A 6,813-nucleotide genomic window follows, 5' to 3' on the forward strand; every position below is an offset into this window, starting at 1 on the left:
CTTCTGATTTCTCTATAGTGAACATATCTAGTTTTGTATCAATAAAAAAATAAAGGAAACAATTTAAATATAAAATACACCTTAGTCAACAGAACTTAACAAGAAGAGCGGTGAGGAAATATGAACAAAAATTTAAAAACAAACAATTTGTCCTCTCCTGCATTTTCTTCCTTAGCTTGTGTAAAGAAAGTATGAGTGCGTCATTTGGCTGATTGAGTGTTTAACTTTAGGCAGGCAAAGGGACGTTGGAACCAGCACATGTGCAGAAATAGCTCTCTCCACATGTAGACGTTCCTTGAACAAACCGCAGAACTTATATGATCAGCATCTCTGTCTCTCTCTCCCTTAAATAATGACTCGTTTGAAGTGTGAAGCCTTCTTTTGCTCATACTGAAAGTCATCCCCAAAAGAAGTTGGTTCAGATTGTATCATTAGTATTTGAATTGGCAGCAGTGACCTGATCTGAGCGCAGGGCCTTCTTCCCGACCTTTGATCTGCTGTCAGAAGATAAGTTACATCTCAGGCTTCTTGGCATCAGGTTTTAATTTGATATGGTGAAAGTGAATTGCATACTCAGTACTAGGACAGATAGTGTCTATTACAGATCTTGTGAAGTGGTTGGAGGCACTCCTTAAGTCGAACGATCAGGAAAAAAATGATAATTTGTCAGCTTCATTACGTGTCTGGTAATTTGCCTCATTCATAATAAGTGTTTAGGACATTTCTGATTGGATGTCAGGCATTTATTGGCTTTGACAATAGACTCTGTAGCCACGTGTACTGTGGGAAAGCATTGGTTAACAGCATATGGGAGCTGTTTCTCCTGCTGCTTGAAGAAATATTTAGCAGTCCTACAGTTTTAGAAACTACGAGAAAACAAAGTGCTCAGATCAAAACAAAGACGACGTGAACTTCTTACAATACTCAATTCATAAATGTCTCCTACTCTATCTGACAATTATATATATATATACACATATATATACACACATACATGTATAAGTGTGTGTGTTTATAATTTTAAAGAATGCCATAATATTTTTAAAGTAACAAGAAACCTTGGAAATTGAAATTCAAAATGGATTTATCCTGAACAGCAGTGCAAAGCTCTGTTTTTAGAAAAATTAAGAGCATATGTTCCAGAATTCAGCTTTAATTCCCAATGAATTGTTTCAGTAAAACCACTTATATCAGTATTGTTAATCTTAATGGTTACAGGTGACCCATGTTTTAATAATCCAAACCATCAGTTGAGTACAAATGTCTTTTTCTAATTGAAAATGTTTGACCACAAGAGGGAGTTCCTTGCCAACTGTTTACTAATCCTCAACAGATAGGATAGGCTTGAATTTACAAAGAAAAATACCTTCAAATATATTTAGTTACTTAGGTACTTTTAGGCTAAGAATATTATGAAAATCTATTTAAATTTAGGCCTTCATGAATTTACAGAATGAAATATAATTTGCGCTATGAAATTCCCAGGCTAACATATTAACTATTTTTCAGGAATGAAATGATGTGCCATTTTTGAAAGTGCTTCCAGATTTGCACCTGCAAAATTACAGTGCACCAGTTTGTGAACAAAACCCACATTGACACACCACGGAGCCTTTGAGGGCATAGATTGCATTACTGTACACCAATTTACCCAATTTGCGTGAGTAAAGACAGCTTTGTCTACATAAATTGATGCACATATTTTTGCTGAATTTGGTAGCATCAATGAAGAGAGTGTAGGATAGGGGATGTGACCTTCAAATCACAAAATGAAATTAACATCTTTAAAGGGAAAAAAATGTTCCAACTAGTGGACTCCTTAGAATATAAGGCTATTTTTCTCATGATTAGGTGCATAATATTCACAATAACTCAACCATATATTAGAAAGCTAAAATACTTCCTATTTCATAACAATTTGACTTAAAATTATATGTAACTCTGAGCATCCCAGTAAAACATGCAGTGACACAACTTTGAAAAAGTATCAGCATATTTAGGAAATATTGTTAGTTATTCAGTATTGTTCCATGCTTCTTTTCATTTAAGGTAAAAGAGGAAGATTGTTTTAAAACTTGTAATTGATTCTCCCAAGAAGGTAATTTCTGTTGTGATTATCCCCAAAGTGTTACACCATAGCATGCAGAAGTTACACTCAACAGTGTCTTTCCTCGTCTTATGATTAGAGCAAGAATTGCCTCCTGGTCAAAGCACATGGGCATGTAGAGATAGACACTCCAGCCATACATATCGAGATAATCAATAAGTATAACAGTAGTAAATGCAGTAATTTTGGCAAAACTTATTTGGAGAAAATGACTGCATCTCACATGTGTTCCCGGTGTGCCTTTATGGCATTGACTATAAGTATGGGATGTAGGAAAAGAAAATGCCAGTAATTCTTTTTGCCGTTCCCTCCCACCCGCTATGGTTCTTAGAATTGTATTATTTTAAACCATTTTTGACACATTTGACCACATGAAGTCATGCATTTTTAAGAGCTGTTCTTTTTACACTAACTTGAACTGACAAGTCAGGAAAGCAGACTTCTTTGGTGACTCAAGTCGGCCTGCAGCTCACTGACAGGGTTCTCCCCACCTGTTTCCAACACAACACAGTGAGGCATGAAAGGATAGTGCAGGTTTACATACATTTGAGAGCAAGAATTCAAGTAGAATAAAATACAGGGTAAGTCACAAGATACTGTGAAAACACACACACGTGCACACTCACTAAATTATAGATAGAAATATGTTTGAAATGAATATTCTTTGTCAGTGTAGAGATGAAATCATGATAAATACTTCCTTGCAGTCTGAGACCAAAGTCAAGATGACATTAAGCTGGAGAAACGGAAAATTTATCTCAGTTTTTTCAGCAAGTGGTTGTAGGATATACTGTTATACTCTGGGGATTAGGAGAGTGGGAATTTTCCCTCTCCCCCTCCTTCCCCTCTTTCTCTCTCTCCTTCTTCTTCTTCTCTTTCTCTTTCTCTCTCTCTCACATACACACACACCACAACAGGCGTTCTTCTTTTGGGTTAGTAATATTGAGATTCTCAAGGGATGTATTGAAAATATGCCTAGCACTAAAACTCAGTGAAAACATCTGGATGTTTTGGTCTCCATAATGTAAAAGATCCAGATGTTTGAAAATATGCTTACTGACATGTGTGTGTGTGTGTGTAATCTTTTACTTCACTGCTTGGTGCCACAAAGACAAAACCTTGATCTTCATATATTGTCGTTATGAAGCATAATCTCCCCAAATCACCTCATAAACATGTAACACATTTACATTTTGAACATTTTATTTTGGTAGGTCCCTCACACTATCAACATATGCATATTTGAAGGTGAATTAAGGAATCATGCCAATCATCTGGAAGAGAGCTTAAAAATCAACAAGCCCAATTCTTAAATTTAACAGAGTCAGAAATGGAAAGCCAGAGAGGCACAGAGTGACTTGCTCATAGGGCTGTTTTCCAGTTCTTTCAAAGTCAGGCCTGTCTCACAAATTCTTACCTTAGCACCCTAACCTGATTGGATAAAGACGGAAAGGGAAAAGGATTTCAGCCTTAATAGTTGCACTAAGAATTTCATGTTTATATGAACTTTTAAGACGAGGTTATTCTATTATTTCTAGTAATGTCTTGGTTTTTTACTTGACTGATAAATTTTAAATATTATCAGTGCTATTGATGCCTTTGTTGTCATGATTATGACGATAACAAATTTTGACTTCACAAAACCAATTTATATACAAGCGTAATAAACAAATTTCCATAAGCAATATGAATCCCCATATAAGAAGAGCATAAAACTTTCTAGCACTGTGTTCCAAGCCAGGTAAGGTGAAAAAATTTTTTAGATCCAAATACTTTAGATAAATTCCAATAAGCTGTTCAAAAAAGCATGATTTAAAATATGCCAAAATATCCACATGCCACCACTGGACTGAGGGTTTCAGTTAATACTGCAAAAAGCTGTCTTTAATAGGTATTGGCTGCTCAGCAGGGTGAGCAAGGCTGGGATTAGAGATAATGATACTTGTTGGAACGGCAGGGAGGCAGAGGAGAAAGCCATCGGCCTCCCTTGGCTTTGTAAAAGCGTATTGGGAAGAAACTTATATTCAGGAGGTCATGATACTAGACAGTGATACACTTGATAATCTAAATATTTCTCCTTTTTTTCTTTTAAGTTGATCTGAGACAACTATTTCAAATTTAAATATAGTATTGAAATGCACTGTGAAGTCTCTTTATATTGGTGCCTTCTTTTTTCTATTTCCTTGATTCAATTCTATTTAAATCCTTGTCGTCTTAGTGAATATTGGTGTATTGATATCGTTTCGTAAGTGATTGTCCAACACCCAGAGCCTCTCCAAAATAGTCCAAACTACAGTAGTCCCCCCTTGTCCGTGGTTTTGCTTTCCAAGGTTTCAGTTACCCACAGTCAACTGTCATTGGAAAATAATGCTATGTCACAATGCCTGCATCATTCACCTCACTTCATCTCACCATGTAGGCATTGTATCATCTGCCATCATCACAAGAAGAAGAAAGGTGAACACAGTACAATAAGATATTTTGAAAGAGAGAGAGAGACCACATTCACATAACTTTTATTGTAAAGTATTGTTATAATTGTTCTACTTTATTATTAGTTACTGTTCTTAATCTCTTACTGTGCCTAATTTATAAATTAAGCTTTATTATAGGTATACGTGTATAGGAAAGAAACATAGTATATTTAGGGCTTGGTACTATCTGTGGTTTCAGGCATCTGCTGGGGTCTTGGAACGTGTACCCCGCACATAAGGGGGATCTACTGTAGTTGGGACAGCCAAACTGCTCTTTCTAATGGCTGCTATGATTCTGTTGCTTCCATATTCTGAAACTTACAGAGGCTTTCCTTTTATACTCAACAAAACACAAATTTCATATAGTGGCATTTAAGGTCCTTTCCTAGAAGATATCAACCTATTCTTTTTTTAACTAACACTGCTTCCACATGAAACGTTCCTTGAAAATTCTGTGTCCTTTCGGACTCTTGTATCGTGGAGATAATATTCCTCAGGCAGGAAGATCCACTCTTGGCCTAAGAAAATGTATCTACCATTTAAGGCCTACCTCAGTTAGTACGTATTCTATAAATCTTTCTCCACATTTCTTATGAATGGATCCTTTACTGTTCATCTCTTGATAGCACTTAATTTGTACCACTGAAATGGCACTTACGCCAGAATTATAGATATCTGTGTATAGGCGCTATCTCCCCATCACATTTTGTTCCCTGCCATAGGGCAAACCATGTCATATCCAACTTTGTCTTACAAAAATGTCTATTTGCTACATAATGGACTCTACATAAGTTATTTGTGAATTGATGAATTAGCCAATGGTTGATTAAAGTAGAAAATTGCATGCAAGTGTATAATAATAAAACAATTTTCTTGTTAAGATTGCAGCCATTTAAATTCAGTACTTTTATTGTTACTTATTATTCTGGATTGTCCCTCCAATGGCCAATGATGAGCATTACAAGAAGATCAGGGTCTGTGAGTAAATTGAAGACCAAGTGTTTCATCCCCCTGTTATTTCTCTGACAGATTGGTTGTTTCTTTTGACCAAACCAGATTTGACGTTTGGTCAAATCTGGAGGTCAAATCAAGCTCTCATCAGGAGGATATCTCCCAAGCTCTTTCTCCAGGTTCCAATAACTCTCTCCTCCTCTTGCCCTTCAGACCTAGCTGTGGTACTAAATCTCCTCTGTTACTAATCCCAAGAAGCTGCACTATTTTTTGTGGCTTCTCTCCATCCCACTCATGCCAAAAATAGTCCCATTAGTAAACTGTCCTCAAATTTTCCTATTTAACAGTGTTATCCATTTTCCAAAATGGTCTTGACTGATATGTCTACAAATCCATGTATTTTGGGCACATATACATTGTATATCTACAAATGGTCTTGTATATCTACAAAATGGTCTTGACTGATACGTCTACAAATGCTTGTATTTTGGGCACATATACATTGTATACCTACAAAATGACAATTCTCAACAGCCATGAGAATTTACATAACAACTAATAAATGATTCTCTTTTCCCAAGAGTGTTGTAGAAATAATCTGAATTAATTCAATCACCAATAACTCTATTAAATGTGTGACCATTATCTTAGGTTCTGTATTTAGCCATTACTATGTAGCCATGCATCTCTTAACGAAAGGGATATGTTCTGAGAAATGTATCTTTAGGCAATTTCATGGTTTTGCAAACATCATAGGGTGTACGAAAGGGGAACAAAATTTGCCACCCCAAAATGTATCTCTTTAACGTGAGGATTGTTTTAGGCTGATTATTTTTAAGAAACAAAAGACTCAGAAAGTTTTTCTTGTTACCTCCCCCTTAACTGCCTGAAAAGATTTAGATAAAAAAAAAAACCTGTGTCAGGAAGCGAGCTATCACCTTAGCATAAAATGAACTAGACAAGGAGAAATGTAGAAAAGCCTGTTTGTTGGGCTCCCCTCTGCATTCTTCTGTTTCTGTGTTTTGTATTTCAAACTTGTTTTCCAAACATTTGCTCCTTTTCACCTACCTGGAAATTGCCTTTCTTCTCTTTGAAGTTCCTGATTCTCCCCACCCCCAACATCTTCTTTTGTCTTTAGATAAGGATGGTATTTGAGGTGAAGGCTTTGGCCATTTTGGTGCCTTACTCAGTTTTTCTAGGTTTTTCCTGTGTATACATGTTATTAAACTTTTGTTTTTCTCCTGTTAATCTGTCTCATGTCAATTTAATTCTTAGACCAGC

At 36.0% G+C, this 6,813-nt stretch overlaps 1 long non-coding RNA gene across 2 annotated transcripts in view; it reads left to right on the plus strand.

Moving 5' to 3' along the window:
• LOC131397066 (uncharacterized) overlaps window positions 1-3,180 on the plus strand; it is a 190,726-nt gene extending 187,546 nt beyond the window's left edge. For both annotated transcript variants that reach the window (XR_009216720.1, XR_009216722.1), the window contains one exon: window positions 1,510-3,180. This is a non-coding gene — a long non-coding RNA (uncharacterized LOC131397066). The remainder of the gene's footprint in view (window positions 1-1,509) is intronic.
• The last annotated feature ends 3,633 nt before the right edge of the window (window positions 3,181-6,813 follow it).

Source organism: Diceros bicornis, chromosome 1 (assembly GCF_020826845.1).
Source record: "Diceros bicornis minor isolate mBicDic1 chromosome 1, mDicBic1.mat.cur, whole genome shotgun sequence".
NCBI classification, from domain to species: domain Eukaryota; kingdom Metazoa; phylum Chordata; class Mammalia; order Perissodactyla; family Rhinocerotidae; genus Diceros; species Diceros bicornis.